The sequence below is a fragment of the Otolemur garnettii genome, unplaced genomic scaffold (assembly GCF_000181295.1).
Source record: "Otolemur garnettii isolate 467f Iridium unplaced genomic scaffold, OtoGar3 scaffold00049, whole genome shotgun sequence".
Lineage (NCBI taxonomy): Eukaryota > Metazoa > Chordata > Mammalia > Primates > Galagidae > Otolemur > Otolemur garnettii.
Window position 1 is genome coordinate 306,170 of NW_003852444.1, and position 19,276 is coordinate 325,445.

The window sequence follows — 19,276 nt, forward strand, 5'->3', positions numbered from 1 at the left end:
TCCTGTGAAATCTGCCAATTAACTTTGTGAATTTGCCACTAGGTGCTTTTATTGGCAGCACTGTACAAACAACTTGGTAAGGTTTCATAACCTTGGTATATCAGTGTCTCACAGCTGTGTTCATGACCATGTGTGGCGGTGTCTTGCTGAGAGGCCTTCACTGTTGTTGTGGGTTGTGTTCCATACAATGACAATTGTGATGGTTATTTCAGGAAAAGAGCTCCAAAATTGCTTTGAAGGGTAGACTAGGCACTGGGGGTGGTGCATAGCTTCCAAGAGGAATAGTTCCAAGTTGGCCATAGTGATAATCAGTAATGAGATAGGTAGCACTTTTTCTAAGTTCAGACCTCGTAATAACTACATAATCACAAGTAATTCCAACAGCAATTTTCCTTATCATAAAATACACTTCTCAAAATATTGTGGATAATAAGAATAATTAGGTATCATTATTTAGATGCAAAAAAGAGAAAAAGAGCAGGATAGTAATGTAATTGAGGGATGAGGATCCATAATAATATATAAAATAAGACAAAGTGAAATAAAATGGAAAGTTGCAGGGACCAGTGATAATAATGTGCCAATATGAGGAGTAAAATCAGGTCAATTCTACAACACTTGAACATAATAAATACCTACATTTCAGGTAAATTGAAAGTGTACATGGGCTTTTCATTCCTCAGATGTATTACAATAAAAATCAATTCTGTTTAAAGATATTCACTTCATTCCAGTTATTTCCTAATACCACACATACTTCTTAGACTGTGCTTATCTTTAGGGAGCAAATAGAAGACTTTATTATTGAGGGGTGAAGTTAAATGATGCTATAAAAGATCATTATCATGAAGGCAGATAAAATTTGTCTTAACTAGCATTATCTTGCAAAATACATAATTCTATCCAAATTTAGTCACTGCTGTTTATTGTCCAATCCATCCATCTTCAAAATAAGTTGCAGCAATTCAGAATGCATAATGTGTGTCTTTGCAGTATGAGAAATACATATTAACCTTTTATTGATATTTATTTTTACTTCTTCCTTGTGAAATGTAACTCATATTTAAAAAGTTCATGAAACAAATACATGTAGTGATCTAATCTCAAATACTGTGTCTAAGTTACAACCATTCAAATGAACGAGGGACACAGTGGTGGGACTGGGAAGCCCTTCTCATTCCTTCTTAGAGTTTCAAACACCTCACAGAGCCCAGAATCACTCACTATCCTGAATTACATGCTAGGTATTTCCTAACTTGTTCATGGTTTATCAGCTAAATATACACCTCTAAAAGCAAGGGGTCGTTTTCATTTTGTCTCATTTTTTAAACTGTTTATAAAGGGATCACGTAACTTGTACTTTTTCCCTCTGTCTTTGGTCACGCAACCTTTTACTTATGAGATGAAATCATATTCTATAACTGTGCTTCCATCATAGTTCAATAATATTCTTGGAGAAGCAATACCATAATTTATTCTATTGTTGTTATATATTGGGTTGTTTTTATTTAGGTGTGATTACAAATAATGCAACTAGGAATATTCTTTTCTAAGTATTTCTTTCAAGTGTAAACATGGGGATGAAATAATTGGGTCATTTGTTCCCAAAACTAATTTCTGTTTTTTACTAGAGTTTTTAAAGTTTTTTGTTATTTTTATTTTTCGGTTTTCTGGATCTTATTACATATACTCAAAAAGTATTTTTGATTATTGATTAAAATTCTTTAGTGAATCGCATTGGTGAATTTTTTGACTGTTAACACTGATTTAAATTACTAGTAGTATAAATTTGAATTTTAAACCTCACTTAAATTATTCATTTATTATGAAAAGATTATATATTGTTGAATTCCATTTGCTAAGAAAAATGTTACTTAGAATTTTGGCGTGCAAGTTCCTGAGTGACGCTGGTCTGTGATTTTCTTCTTTCGTGTGAAATCATTTGTCTTGTTTTATTATCAGAGAATGCTAGTTTCATAAAATAAGTTAGGGATCTTCTCCTCCTCTGATATTATCTGGAGGAGCTTGTTTGGAATTGTTGCTACGGCTTCCATAAAGGTTTGTTTGAATTCACATTCCATGAGGGACAAAAAGAATCAAGCTCTGTGAGACTGTGCTCTGCAAATCACACACTGTCACTTCCTCCACATTATTGTCTTGTAATATTTCAAATGTCTCTGCTTTTTAATAGAATGTATTTTTATGGCAATTTTGGGTCCATAGCAAAATTGAGTGTATAGGGAGGTCACACAGAACTCCCTACTCACGTGCACAACCTCCTACATTCAACATCGTACATCAGAGTGGTGCATCAGTTATGCTGATGAACCTACACTGACATCTCATTATTACTCAGGGTCTATAGTTGACATTAGAGCTCACTCTTGGTGGTGCGTACTATGGGTTTTGACAGAAGGATGACGCCATGTATCCATTATTGAGCATGATACAGAATGGGTTCAGTGTTCTTAAAAACCTCTGTGCTTTGATATCCATCCCTCTCTCTTTCGGCCCCTGATAATCACTGATCTTTTCAGTAGTTTTAAAGTTTTAACTTTTCCAGAATTTTCTATAGAAAAACCTTTCCAGAATTTTCTATAGAAAAAAACTTTTCCAGAATTTTTCCAAATTTTCAATTTGCAATTTGGTAATATGTGGCCTTTGTAAATTGGTCTTCTTTTTTTTTTTTTTTACTTATAATATGTATTTAAATTTCCTATTTTCATGGCTTGATGGTTCACTTCTTTTTAGCACAGAATAATATTCCATTGTATAGATGTAACGAAGTGTATTTATCCATTTGCTTTCTGAAAGACACCTTGTTTGCTTCCAAGTTTAGGCAATTATAATTGGAGTTGCTGTAAACAGTCATGTGTAAGGTTTTGCATGCAAAAATGTTTCAATTCATTTAAATGCCAAGTGGTATGATTAATGGATAGTATGCTAAGGGTATGTTTAGTTTTGTAAGGTACTGTCAGACTGTCTTCCAAACTGAATGTACCACTTTGTGTTCTACCAGCAATGAATGGGAGTTGCTATTACTTTAGACACTTGTCAGCATTTGGCACCGTCAATGTTTTGGATTTTGGACATTCTACTAGATGTAAAGTCATATCTCATTGCCAATAATTTGAAGTTCCCTAATGATATATAGTGTTGACCATCGTTCCACATAGGTAATGCTTAGTGGATAAAGTCTAGAAATGTGGCAATGCAACTGTATGCTTTTACTTAATTTTATAAACACATATCTTCATGTTTTAATACCAATTTGTATATGATGAATTTATTTTAAAATTACTCCACCTGGTGTATGCTAACCTGGAAAATCTAGAATCTTGATTTCCAACAAAATTGCATACCTTTAGAAATTTACTATGAATTTTAGAATCTTTATAAATACATTCAAAAAATTAGCCTAAATATAATGCGATTCTATAATTGTGTAGATGTTCTGTTTGAGACACAGTAAATGCAATTCATAATGAAAGAACTTTCACCTTTGAAACTAATGAACTTTATAAATTTTGCAACATAGTCTTGATTGGTTTTCATATATTACTTACATCAAATTATATGAGCATTATCTGGATATATTTCCCCAACATCACTTTTGATTTTCTTCCAAGTAGACCAGAAACTGAGCCCATATTCTGTAGATTTAGACACACATACACATTTTGACTTTTACTCAGTTCTATGCAGATCAGCAAGAATGAATCTCTGACAAAAACGATCCTTAGCTCTTGACTATAAAATATTCAGAAGGCACTTGGAAGGAGATTGCTGATGCATGGTGCCTTCCCTCCTACAGGCAACGTGGACCAACAAATGGTTGTCTAGTCTTATAAAGACCAGTCAATCATTCTTTAAGAAACTGTTTCCTAACAAAATCTATATTCTGGATCTGAAAGATGACCATGTCTCGGGAGGATACTGTCTGAAACAGATGTGTGTCAGCTGCATAGAGAAATCGGACGCTAATGTGAAGTCTGGGTAAAATCTGGGCTGACACTGATAGTTAACCTTTCTCTGTGGGTGTGTCTGTGTAGATAATAAATCGACTCATAAAATGTATCAAAGCAAAGTGCTGCATTCTAGAGAAAGAGAAGTATTTTTCATAGTAGTCTGTGAGCCATAATATTCATTATTCATTGCTAATCCCTCACAGTGCCTTTTATGGATTCCTACATTAAATATTTTTATCATGTTTCCATATAGTATTCAAATGTTCAATACTTTTCTTGGCTTTTTGCACTCCTAGAGAAATAGTAGGCAGACAAGACCTTGGCCCTATACCAGATATAAATTCAGTAGTGAGGACGGCGCCTGAGGCTCAAGGAATAGGGTGCCGGCCCCATAGGCTGAGGGTGGCAGGTTCAAACCCAGCCCTGGCAAAAAAAAAAAAACTGCAAAAAAAAATTCAGTAGTGAGAACCCCACAGAAATTATAGCACTTGACAAAAACATTCCAAAACATTCAAACAAAGGGGAGTACTAGAACATTTTCAATGTAAAGTACCAGAAATACTCAAGAAAGTTGCAAAGAAGTTTTTATCATCCAGACTATGGACTGAAGGAAAAATTTCTTTCTTCTGAGATCACTATGCACTGAAGATCTTTGAGGTTTGAAGGAGAACTACCTGAGTGATACAGGAATATCTATGCTGAGAAATTAAGGTCCAGAAGTTTTTTCTAGAAGGCTAATGAATTTATGGGATACAAAATAAGTCTGAAGTGACACTTTTTTAAATGGGCTAACAATGTTTCCACACAAAAGCGTTTCCCACAAAAAATAAATTATAAGTAAAAATTTATAAAACAGATGACATAACAAGACACTCTAAGTAAAAATAGTCAGGCACAAAGATACTAAAAGTATATTTAAAACTTGAAATGAAAGAGTAATCCAAAGATTATAAAAATACTTTTAGCCAATAATAAAAGAAAAGAAAAATATATATAAAATAATTTTAAGGAGACACATAGAACTGGAAACTGAATGGGTATATGTAGAAAAGAACAACATAGAATTCCTATAAATGAAAAAGAGCCATTGCCATAAAGACAAAACCTCAGAGAAGGAGATACCTGCATGTATCTCTTTGAAAAGAGCCTACGTCCCTACACAGCAATCTGAGGAAATTACAGAGCATGCATTACAGAGGGAATAAAATTTACTAAAAGGACAGAGAATATGAAAACTGAATAGAAGAAAAAAATAATTTAAGGCTATTTCCCCCAAATGAAAAACACATACTTCTAGACCAGTGGTTCTCCACCTTCTAATGCCTCCTAATGCCGCGACCCTTTCACACAGTTCCTCATGTTGTGGTGACCCCCAGATGTAACATTATTTTCATGCTACTTCATAACTGTAATTTTGCTACTGTTATGAATCCTAATGCAAATATCTGAATGCAGGATGTATTGTCACTGTTACAAAGGGGTCGCGACCCACAGGTTGAGAAGTGCTGAAGGTTGACAGAGCAAATAATGCTCGCTCAGAATACTACACCCAAGCAAAGCACGAATCAGTCCCAGGGTAGTAGAAAAATTAGACATGAGAGTTTCAAAAGTGCTATTTCTCATGCACCTTCTGTCAGGAAGTTACTAAACCAGATATCAGGTAAAACTGGCAAGTAAACCAAGATCTAAGAAACAGAGAATCTAAGCTAAGAAGAAAGTAAAAGCAATTGATGACTTTTGCCTTACCAGGCCCTGAACTACTCAGCATGGTGAACACACAAGCCCACGTACGTATGGTCACTCAGTGCCTGGGAGGCATTGTAAATAAGTAAGAGAAAGACAGAGAATTCCAACAAAGGTGAAAGTGAAAGAGCCACTTGAATTCATAATTTAGACAAAAATAAATCAATTGGATTAAAAACTGAAGTGTGGAAAAAAGTTTTAAACTTTTTAGAAAAAAGATTGTTAACAGAACACCCATAAAAAGTCAGAACAGAAAAAGCGTTTTTTGTTTGTTTGTTTGTTTGTTTGTTTTTGAGACAGAGTCTCACTTTGTCTTCCTCAGTAGAGTGCCATGTTGTCATAGCTCACAGCAACCTCAAATCTTGGGCTCAAGTGATTCTCTTGCCTTAGCCTCCCAAGTAGCTAGGACTACAGGCACCTGCCACAATGCCTGGCTATTTTTAGAGATGAGGTCTTGCTCTGGCTCAGGCTGGTCTCATATCAATAAGCTCAGGCAATCCACCTGCCTTGGCCTCCCAAGTGCTAGGAGTACAGGTATGAGCCACTGCACTTGGCCATGAAAAGCATTTTTAAACAAAAATACAACCATAAAGGCAAATTATCTCTACTTATTTACATTAAAAAATTTAAAAATTAAAAGAAACAGAAGCATCCATAAACAAAATAAAAGTTCATGATGGAAAGAAAATAATCACTCCTTTGATAATCTGTGCAAGACTATATTTTTTATACATCCTGTAAACCACTAAGTAAAATAAAACCTCTTTTGATGTAAAATGAAGATTAGAATACAAAGTTCAAGTAAGAAGGAACTCAAATGATTAATAGGAACATGCAAAGATTCACACACTATTAATCTGAGTCGTACAACTAGAATTATAACAGAATATTATTTTACAAACAATCAGATGATCACAAATAAAAAAGGTCTGACATCACCCAGAGTGATGTGTGATTAATACAATTATTTTCAAAGATCAGCCTAGGAAGTTCTATGAAAATCGGCAATGTCAGTGTTAAACATGTTATTAATAATTAATACTAGGTACTGCAACAGTCTCCAAATCTTACAACTGATATCTCATACAAACGTTCCTTACAGGACTATACTCCTGATATCCCTCCTACAGAGGGTGACATAAGGAAACACTGCATTTTGTGTCCCATGGCTCCCCTAACACATGGTTTTTCCTGCTTAGGTGAACAGATGGAGGATAGAGTGTGGGAGGTCATGCAGAGTGTTTCTAGAAGTCCAAGAAGTGTCACATCAAAGCCCTTCATGCAGACACCGGATCAGAACCAAGCCATGTGCCTCTAACTTAAGGGAGGCAGCACAGCAAGATGAAGCAGAAGCTGCCTTCCCCACAGCTCCCTGGGGCAGTGTTTCCTGGTCCTGGCTGCTGCACCTTAGGGACTTCCTGCCCATTTTTCTCTTTAATCACATCTGTAGAAGGGATGGGGGCCTGCCTTCCTTGGGGTCTTACCAGCTAAAAAAACTGACCTGTTTTTCATAGATGTTTGGTAGCTCAAAAGCAGTTTAAACCTTGAAGATGTGAATGCCTAGTGTTTTAGTCTGGGATTTATATATAGCTTCCTCAAAAGCTTGATAACCTTCTGATGTCTTTGTTTATAGTTACTCAATATGTCAGTAACTATTATTTTTTCTTTCTGTCTCTCTCCAAGTCTACCTTTAAAAAATAAGTGGGGAGGTCAAACCCTTCATTTTATCCATGGCCAAACTAATTTTATTCAACTGATAGAGTGTGCAGGGCTTTATCAGTTAAAACATGTAAATTTCTTTTTCTCTTATTAAGCATATGAAGACAGCAGGCTTTTCCAACACCACAAAACCCGGGATTTCTAGGGTCACTCTGTATCCCTTTGTTATCCCTTGTAAATCAATCATTTCATTGCTAAGATCTTTCTATGGTAATAACATGAATATCAGCCAATACACAGGGACATATTTTTTCATCTATCTCCTCTAGACATGCAAACTACATGAGAACACGATCTGCTATCCAGGTTTCTGCAGGCAACAATCCTATCAAATATTTTCCTAGCACAGATCTCCATCTTTCTGGATTTGGTTTCGGTATTCTGGACTTTTAGTAACTTAGACTTTCCTTAGGGCAGCCTCCCACCTGAGGTCCCATCTGTGTATTAATTAGCAGAAATAATGCCACTTGCTATGCAACTCCCCAAATCCCAGTGGCTTAAACTGAAAAAAAAAAAAAAATGGATGTTTCTAATCGGGAACTCTCCCAGCGGGCTCTACTCCCAGTAGCTGGGAAGTGGCATATTCTTCTCCAATTTCATCACCTTGCCATTTCAGAGTTTTCTGCTCCCAGCTGTTTGGATGGTAACATAAAAGGACTGGAGCTCAAAGGACTTTCCATGAGCCACCCACATGTACCTGGTCAGAACTTGTTCATATGACTCCAAGTTAAACGTAAGGAATCTGAACTACGACGTTTGCGTACATCTAGAAAGATAGATTTATCTGTCTTTTGAACTCCGCCCCCCCCCCCGTAATTTCTTCTTACACATCTACCCTGGGGAATCTTTAACCACGCATCAGAAGGGACATGAATAAGAGACATGCTTTTTACAGTACTGTCTGCAAGGGCAAACACTGAAAACCATCTTTCATTCAAATTTAGGAGATTGATAACCTAGTTTACTCAGAAAACAAAATTAAATATATAGTAATGAAAATTAATGCAACACATATAAATGTATTAACTTACTACATTTTTAAAACCTATGGGGAAAATTTTACAAAAGACATGTATTTCATAGGAGTAAATTTGAAAGCACACTAAATCTGTATTATGAATTGTTAATAATTATATACTTATCTATTTAAATGTTTCAAAACATGCTCTACTGGGTTGAATGTTTCCTCAAATCCGTGTTCATCCAGAACCTCAGAATGTGACCATAATTAGAAAAAGGATTGTTACAGGTGTAGTTAGTTAAGATGAAATCATTCTGAATCGGGGTGGGTCCTAATCAGCGTCTGTGTCCTTAAGAGATGATCACACGAAGACACAGGGGTGCACTCACAGAAGGAAGAAGGCCTTGTGATGTCAGAGGTGAAACTGGCCTACACATCTACAAGGCAAACAATACTAAGGATATTATTAACCACCGAAAGTTTGGAGAGTGGCATGGAACAGGTTTTCTCTCAGAGCCTGAAAAGAAATCAACTCTGCTACCACTTTGGTTTTAGATTCCTGCCCTCTTGAGCTGTCAAGGAATAAATTTATTAATATTTTAACCACCCAGTTTTTAGTAATTTACCATTGTCTGCCCTAAAAACCCACTACAACATCTAGGAATATACGTACTTCAGCATGGGAATTATAAGCATGTTTTAAGGATGCTTATATCAGTTTCTTAGAAAACATCAGAGGTGAATAGAGTCAAATGTAAACATGTATTAGATAATAGGTGGTGTGCTCACATAGTACTTTTCGCAAACTTTTCTTATTTATTTAATATTTAAAAATTTTAAGCAATTAAATGAAGTTAACACATTAGACATCATAAACATAGAACACAGTATTGAAAAGTTATACATTAATAAGAAAATATATCCACAAGCTGGTTGTCTTGTTAACTTTTCTTTCAAAAATAATAACATTGTTATCTTAATAGAAAGCTGTTCTCCATTGATTTCCAATGAGACTGACACATCTTTATAAATTACATAATTGTGTCCCCAAATTGCTGGTGGACATACAGATTTTATCCCAAGTGCTTATAGCTAGTATTGTTTAAGACAGAGAAAATCTTTTTGATTCAAATTAACAGGTCAAAGGAAGTACCAAAAGACTAAATTTCAGTAATCCTATTTGTAGGCCATGTGAAATTTATTCTTAAAAAACTGTAGGATAAATTTTTATATTTTAGAAATATATATGTCAGGTCTATATATCAGAGAGAAAAAAGAACGATTATAAATAACAAAAAGGAAATCACATAAAATCCACATTACCTGAAGTTAATTAGTACAAAAATAACATGCTAAATGTGAGTCACTTTAAAATAAGATATAAAATTTCAGAGATAAATATAAAAAATTTGGGGCATGGTGGCTCGTACCTGTAATCCTCACACTTTGGGAGACCGTGGCAGGAAGATCACTTAAGGCTAAGAGTTTGAGAGTTAAATATGAAAAAAGAATTTATGTTGCAAAACAATATAAAATTCATGACAAATCAGTTATTTTGTTTTACCTTGTATTTATTCAAATGACTCTGACAATTTCAAACAAGAATTGAAGAAAGTATGAATCAATGTAAATGTATGATTTTTCATAATTGTACACCATCATGAAGTAGTACATTTCACATTTGACTTTCTCAGTCCAGTCATAAAGAAGATCATTGTTTAAAAAGAAATATTGAGACCTGTCATCAATTTCCCCAAGGAAATTTTGATTTTCTCTTGGATACTCAAATTAGACTCTTTTAAAGAATATATTCCACATGTCAAGTTTCTATTCTTAACTGTCAACTGATCAAACTCTTCCATATTCTTATTTATCAAAGTCATTCCTAATGACTTTGTGAAATCTTTCATCAGTTTAAAGATTTGAATTTTAACTGTAGTCAATTTGCATCATATTTAAATTGTATTATGGGTGGTTTATAACATCTAATAAAAATAACCTATAAAGAACTGCCATAACGATGGAAGATATAAAAATGCTCATGTTAAGCATCAAAGAATATTCATTTTTTAAATTGTTTAATGTTGAAACAGATTATAATTTGTTTGTTTGGCAAAAATAAATTTATATAAAGAAGTAGATAGTCATTTAAATGCTAAAAGGGTTTCAGGAGAGAGGTGAGTAGAGGCGGTAGGGTAAAGAAACAGAACAGGCTGTAGGGTAGAGAAATAGAACACAGTGTGAGCCTAAGAATCTGAATTTGAAGGGAAAACTTAGACAAGATCTCATAAGAGCATTATTGTTTTTAAGCTCCCCGTCAGTCTTACACAATGATAATTTGCAGTACTTTCCTATTTTAAAATTTCAGGTTAATATGAACAAACAAGGTCCCTGCTGTGTTTGTGCACTTCACCCAGGGCATGTGCCATATACAATTCCATTGTGCCCATTAAGTGTGAGTTTACCAATTATCCTCCCTCTTCCCTCCAACTTCAATTAAATTGAGTTTTACTCTTGTGTGGGCATGAATTAGATCATCCACTATCTTCATATTAGTTAAGCACTTTGGATACTTGCTTTTCCATTCTTGTGATACTTTACTAAAGAGAATGTGTTCCAACTGTATCTAACTTAATAAAAAATATATAAAGTCTCCATCTTTTATGGCTGAATAGTATTCTATGGTATACATATACCACAGTTCATTAATCCATTCATGGGTTGATGGGCACTTGAGTAGTTTCCACGTCTTGGAGATTGTAAATTGAGCCGCAATAAACAATCCAGTGCAAATGTCCTTATGTTAAAATGATTTTTTTTTTCTTCTGGGTAGATGCCTAGTAATGGGATTGTAGGATCAAATGGAAGCTCTATTTTGAGTTCTTTGAGGATTCTTCATATTTCTTTCCACAAAGGCTGTATTAGTTTGCAGTCTCACCAACAGTGTAAAAGTGTTTCCTTTTCTCTGTACTTTTACCAGCATCAGCAGATTTGGGATTTTGTGATGGGGCTATTATCACCAGGGTTAGCTGATATCTCAAGGTGGCTTTGATTTGCACTTCTTCAGTAATTAGGGATAATGACCATTTCTTCTTGTTTGTTGGTCATTTCTCTGTATTCTTCAGAGAAGGTTCTGTCTCTTGCCCAGTGATAGATGAGATTATTTGCTTTTTTTCCTGTTGATAAATTTGAGATCTCTACAGATTGATTCTAGTTATCAACCCTTTGTCAGACTCATAACATGCAAATATATTTTCCCATTAGGAAGGTTGTCTATTTGCTTACATGTTGTGTCCTTAGCTGTGCAGAAGCTTTTTAGCCTAACTAAGTCTCATTTATTTATTTTTGTTGTTGCAATTGCCAATGGAGTCTTCTTCATGAAATCTTTCCCCAGGCCAACATCCTCAAAAGTTTTTCCTGTGCTTTCTTCTGGGATTGTTGTCATTTCATGCCTTAGATTTAAATATTTTATCCATATAGAGTCAATTTTTGTAACTGGTGAGAGGTGTAGGTCCAGTTTAAGTCTTTTACATGTGGTTATCCAGTTCTCCCAGCACCATTTATTGAATAGAGTCTTTTCCCCAGGCTATACTTTTATTTGGTTTATCAAAGATCAGATGACGATAAGAGGTTGGTTTCTTCTCTAAGTTTTCTATTCCGTCCTTATGTCTATGTCTCTATTTTTGGGCCAAAACCTTGCTGTTTTGATCACTGTGGGCTTGTAATATAACCTGAGGTCTGGTAGAGTGATGCCTCCAGCTTTGTTTTTATCACTAAGAATCGTCTTGGATATGTTTTTTTCTGATGTCCTACAAAACAAAGAATTATTTTTTTCCAGTTCTTCAATGTATGATATTAGTATTTTAATGGGGACCATATTAATATACTGAATTAATGTACTACTTTGGGCATATAGATATTTTAACAATGTTGATTCTTCCCAGCCAAGAGGAGGGTATGTTCTTCCATTTGTTAATCTCTTCTGCTATTTCTTTTCTCATTGTTTTCTAATTTTCTTTGTAGAGATCCTTCACCTCCTTTGTTAGACAAATTACCAGTTATTTCATTTTTCTTGAAGCTACTGTGAATGGAATTTTACCTTGCTTTGCTTCTCCATTTGATGTTGTTGGCATATACAAAGGCTCTTGATTTATGGACATTGATTTTATAACCTAGGACATTACTGTAATTTTGGATCACTTCCAGGAGTTCTGTGGTTGATACTCTGAGGTTTTATAAGTATAAAGTCATATTATTGTCAAAGAGTGAGAGTTTGACCTCCTCTGCCCCCATTTGGATTTCCTTTATATCCTTCTCTTGCCTGGTTGCATTGGCTAGAACACCAGCACTATGTTTAATAGTAGTGGCAATCATTGACATCCTTGTCTGGTTCCAGTTCAAAGTGGAAAAGCTTTCAGTTTTACTACATTCAGGATGACATTGGCTGTGGGTTTGTCATTGATAGCCTATATCAGTTTAAGAAATGTGCCATCTATGGCTATTTTCTGAACCATTCATGTTAGAAAACAATGCAATGCTGAATATTTAAAAACATACTAATTTTATAAACAGTTGACAGTACACATGTATACACATATATGTGTATACTGTGCCACTATCTCTTCGTACTAGATTACATGATACATAACTATAGAAGAATCAGATTTTAAATGAGCCTTTGGAGCAGAGCTCAGTGACCTCAGACAAATCAAGAATCAGACTGGCCTATGGTTTATTTTGTCTTTTATTTCTAAATAAACAAAAACTCTATTATTTAACAATTCTTTTAGATACTTACCTTATCATTTGGCAAAATAATCTTTTGTGGCACAAAGTGGGGAGCATAATGAAGCCAGCTGCAATCACTCTGTGCTCAAAAAGAGCATGGCAGAGCAGTCCTATCCTGGAACCTGACTTATACATGCTGAGCCAGCTTCTTCTGTTCAGGACACAAGTTTGTGCTAACTCACTCTGGTCTCTAATATCTCATTGGGAGTAATTCCTTGATTTGGAATTTGCTGTGACTAGTCCTAAATTATATTAAAGAATATCCTCAAGGCTTGAAGAAGTTACTGTAGCATGTAACACTCTTTTCTCTTACTGTATAATAATAATTGTATTATTGTATATATAATACTGTATATTAAAATAATACATGGACAATAGCGAATGTGAAATTAACATTAACCTCAGAAAGGCTAAGAACTATACATACTGATTTTAACCTTCCTCAACCTTTAAATACATACAACCTCCCTGGATGCCTTGTGTCCTCCTGCTCCTGCCTTCAATCCTTACTTCAAGGAGGACTTTCAAGAAGGACTTTCACTCTGCTAGAGAATAAGTAATTCTTATGGATTCAAGTTACTCTTGAAAGAAACCAATAAGTGAATGAGAAAAAGCAGAATAGTTGTGAAAGAAGTTAGAAACATATGTGGCTTTATGAGAAGTCAAAAATGAGCCTGATCCTACAGGTAGCTCTGGAGCGTGATGTGCACCCAGTTCTGTACTGTCCAAGGTGAGGACGTGAAATGCTCACATCTATGCACCTCTCAGTCATTGGCTACATCTGGCCCCAGGTGTGGTTGTATAACCTCCCAGGGATCACTCGGTAAGGCATCACCCAAGAGCCCATGATAATGCTCCAGAGCTGGGTGCAGCTGAGAGCAATCAGCACCAAACATCTGCTTCAGCCAAGGACTGGTGCCTCAACCTAGTCAAAAGCATCTGGGCAAAGTGTCAGCAGCTTCTATAGCAGGGGTGGGTAGGGAACCTATTCATATTCCTAAATGCATATATGGTCTTCTAGGTACTTATTGTAGCCTTTGGCTGAATCCAAATTTTATAGAACAAATCCTTTCATTTGTATTAAGATATTTTCATCTTTTTATTTTTAAAATGAATGTATTTAAAACACCAAAGAAGAAAATTAGTTTCAATGAAGTAATACTTTCAGATTGACTGGCACAATTAGAATATTAGTTAGCCATAAATGGCAAATTGAGGTTGCTACACTCATGATTTAGTTCTAAATTCCCCCAGCTGACTGGCACTACTACTGACCCCCCTAGTTTATGGGGTCTAGCACATCAGTTTGTTATCAGCTCTTAAAAGAGTTGCACTGTTTTTCTGCTTGAAAAAGAATTTGTGAATAGTTGCACAGCTCGATGGTATTTTTTAATGCTGCCTGCTTAACAGCCCATGATATCAAAGAAGACCAAGAGAACACTGAAGGAAGAAATACAATTAAGTAATGAGGATTGGAAATTGCAATACTATCTAGTTTCTGCTAAAGAGAAGATGATTTGCTTGCTTTGTATTATGGTGATATGAACATTAAAGAAATTTGATGCTTATGAGCATTATAACCCTTATAAGAACCACAAATATTTTAAATTAGAGAGATACAAAAGATTCTATTGCAAAAATTAGAAGATGGAAAGTAAAAGCAAAGACAATTCTTTCAAGCAGCAATAAGACATGGAAATAAGGACATTGAAGAAATTTATAAAGTAGCTGACATACTTGAGGAAGAAGAGAAGCCAGTCAGTGCTGCAGAAATTGGGAAAGAATGCATTGTCCAAGTTGTAGGATACTTAGACCTCTATAAATGGTTCAAAGTACAAACAACTTCTCTTTCAAGAAGAATCATAACCAATCAGCCTTCAACTCAACATAACTTCATGCAAGGCATAAAAGGAAAACACATATTATTTAATCACTTTGGATGAGTCAGCTGATATTACAGACTTGGTGCAAATTTTACATGCTATTTAGGTCATGACAGAAGATTTTCTTTGCTATATAGCGTTATCACATTGGGCCCTCTTCAACAGAACACAGGGAATGGATATCTTCAATAACTTTCAAGATACATGTCATGAAGTTGGACTCAATTTGGCAAATTTAGTGAGTGAATGTACAGACAGGGCTCCTTCCATGACAGGAAAACATGAAAGGTTTATTGCACAGACAAATAAGTATTAACAGATCCAAATGCTGTCATTTCTTTTCATTGTATCTTACACCAACAAAATCTATGTGCTAAGCTACTGTTTTGAGTGACACTTTGGAACAAGTTGTGTCATCAACTATATTTGTGCAAATGCAACATGCTCTGTCAAGTGGTAAGATACTTTTTTTTAACATGCTAAAGCTGAATAATGAAGTGTTCAGTGTTGATTTGCCGTATCATTCTAAAGTGTGTTGGCCCTCCAAAGAACAGGTGTTAGTCAAAATTTTATCCCTGTGAGAACAGTTAAACTTCATGAAGAATAGAATCAGCAGTGTGAATGATTGAAAGAAGATTTCTATAGGAATGCAGAAATTCTGTGTGGTATTATGTCAAGTCAAATGACTTGAATACTTCCTTGCAAGGTAAAACTAAGTCTGCCTATGACATATGGCAAAAAAAAAAAAAAAAAAAAAATTTAAGTTATCTTTTTTTCAAAACATTTCTCCAAAAGGAAATTTTGCATGAATACTTTCCCAAGTTAGCAAAGATCAATGATGACCAGGGTAGAATATGCAAATGATTTGAAGAATATGCAGGTGTTATAGACCTATTAATTGGAGAATACAATTAATGGTTCAATTGAATTGAGAATTAGCATTCAGCCTCACCTGGTTGCTATCACCAAAACACCTAAACAACTGCAGATAAAATTGATTGAGTTCTCAGCATATGACATTTTAAACTCATGCTAAGAAAGATACAGTTAAAATATAGGAAAATGCAGTAGAATCCCCATGCCTTCAGCAACATGCCCAGAAATGCTTTCTGGCTTTTCAACCACTTATTGCTGCAAACCTCCATTCTTTTACCTGACCCAAATCAAGACCTGCTTAAAGTCACAAATCTCTGATATCTATCTAGAGCAGTGATCTAGGTGTTGCAGTCCACAGGAACTGTTTAAAGGGTCGCAGCATTAGGAAGGTTGAGAACCACTGATCTAGAGAATCAGTTGTGAATCTCCATGCTGCAACTAAATATTGAAATGCTTTCCAACAAAAAGCAGACACAACAAAGCCGTTAAAAGGTTAGTTCACTTTAAAATTAAAATATAGTTTGCACTTTTTGAAATTATTAAGTGCACAATAGTTAGATTTTTATTAAATAACAGACATTTTTAAGTACATATAGTTGAAGTTTCCTGATGTGGTCTTATTTGATTATAACTAAATTAATGTGCCCTTCCAAAAGTAAAAGGTCCTTCAACATATATCTACCCAGGACTTACATGACTTGTTGGAGATGGAGCAAAACACAATCATGGACCCTATTCTTCAGAACATAAATCTCATTGAAAAGACAGGTAGTTACATATACGTAAAAGATAAACAATAAAAATAGGTTTTAATTTTACCATAAACTATTATATCAAATATGAAATTCTGTAAATGGGTTATAACAATATCTTTTATCTTTGGGTTAATCTCAACTGGGTCTACATTTTATGTATAAAGAATCAGAACTGTTTAAAATTAGTTTTCCTCACAATTAAAGCATTGAAGGACATTCAAATTTAAGCTACAAAGAAAAAAATTATTCAAATGAGTTTGAGAATTTTTGAAGGAGAAAAGTATCTTAAAACCTTACACACGAACACTGAATTGAATGAAAATTATTTTACTAATATGTGCCAAATACCAATACATGTTGAAGAATATTTTACCAGAATTACTACAATTCCATGTATTTTCCAATATTCATTTTCTATTGCTCTGAGGCATCACAGTATCTCAGGTCTCATAATTATTTTGTCCTAACTATGAAAAACTTCTTTCCTGTAAAATAAGCACAGGTCACAGGTAGATACCAGATATTTGCAGAAAATCCTCTTATAAGGTAGCATTTTAGGGTTGAATTAAATATTAATGTCAGCCAAATATCATTTGATATCCAAGCACATTTTCATGACTTGGAAAATGTCTTATAGAATTACAATATTCATATTTCTTGAAGAGAAAGTTTATGGTTGTTTACAATACAAAGATGTGTGTCCTGAAACTCACCACTGTCCTAATACTTACCATTAGGAATGCTCCTGATGGCTATTCATTTGTAGTTTCACAAATGATAACAAAATTTTGCTGTCGTGAGTTTTCCTCTCCAAAATAATTGGTAGTTAATTTTGGAATATGAGATGAATGATACAAAGCCCCTGTGATAAATTATTACAAACACCTATATCAGGCACTTAATAGTTGAGGGAAAATAATATTGACAAAATTCTGCTCTCTGCCACATGAAAAGTCAAATATATGCATGGAAACTTAATATTTTCAAGAAGGGATATTTTTCTTACTTCAGATACCAACATTGATTTCTGCATATTCTGACAGTAAAACCTGGAACAGTATTTCCAAAGTACTGTGCTCCAAATAAGAGAAGGTTTCCACCCACATGCTGCCCACAGGCCACAGTCAAATTTCCTTGACTGCTAAATGCTGAATTAGACCTTAGTGGAAGCATAAAGGTGTAAAAGCTATTTCAGGGTTTTACAGTTTACACTTATGGTCATAGAAGTCATGTTTGCCTGGTGTTCATCATGTCAAATATCAAATAAGTAAGTCTAGAAAATCAGAGTAATAATGCAAGAACACAAAGTTTTGTCACAAAAAGAACAAGCAACTGCCAGAATTAGAAAGGCATGCTTTAAGTTATCTTTTTCATTATTACCAAAGAAAATTCCCATAGAATTTGGGGGACTTTTTAAGAAAAGTTGATAAACTGACTTACTCAGAATGAATCAAGGTAAGAGCTATTAATATAAGGTAGTAGTGTCAAACTATTTAGAGCATTTTTAGAAATTTTAAGTAAAAATTCTTTATTTTCTTAAAATAGGTTCCTCAGTCAACAATACATCCATTTCAATGTCATTTATAGAGACTGCTTTAGAAATGGAACTTTACCCTGGAATAAGAACAATGTAAACTAAAAATTTGTATCCTCATATGATTTTGAGATTAAAAACAAATTTGAAAAACTCAGCATAACATAAAAAAAGATTTGTGTATACCTCTAAGTGAATAAATAAGTGCCTTAGACAAAAAAAAAATGCAAAATAAATACTTGAGATGACAAATATCCCAGTTACACTGATTTCTTTACTAAACATTGCATAGCTGCATCCAAAATTCACATGTACTCTATCAATGTACACAGGCATTCTGTATAATAGTTAGAAACAAAAAGGTCTTTGGAAGTATGGGACACTTACAGCTGCCTTAGGGTCTCTGGCATTCTTTACTAATATTAACACAACTCTGACCTCTGAGGTGCTTTCGCCTTTAGAAACAGCAAAAAAGACATTGAAATATGAGTTTAGTGAAACATCACAATCAGTAAATACAAAGACACATAGTAGAATGATATAAATACTGTAGACTATATCATAAAAACATATTTTTTATATATATAGTATATAGTATACTAAGCTGTAGTAAATGTATGTGGTTTGATATGCTTGATTCTTAGCTCTCTAAAGACTTTGAGAAGTTGCTTCTCAGAGCACTTCCTATGGGTTGAGGAACCCCCAGGAATCCCACGTGTGCCACCTGATATGAGAAGAGGAGGTCAGGAAAAGCTCTCTTCCTGCAGTTCCATTTAATGCAGTACCTATATTAAAATCACCTCACTGCCTCCAGAAGCAAATGCAGTCTCCATGGTCTAATAGCCTCTCTCAGTACAGCCTGGCAGGGCAACCCTCTCTCAGTCTCTGTCTTTAAGTATGAATTGTGTATTCACAGGTTATACTAACGCTATTCCCAGAGAAGCAAGTTAACCTTTGTGGTCAGAGGTGGCCTTGCTCAGTTAGAGGAGGGCATTATTTATAAGTAACAAAAATAAAACGTCAAGATATCAATAGACTTTGTAACTATT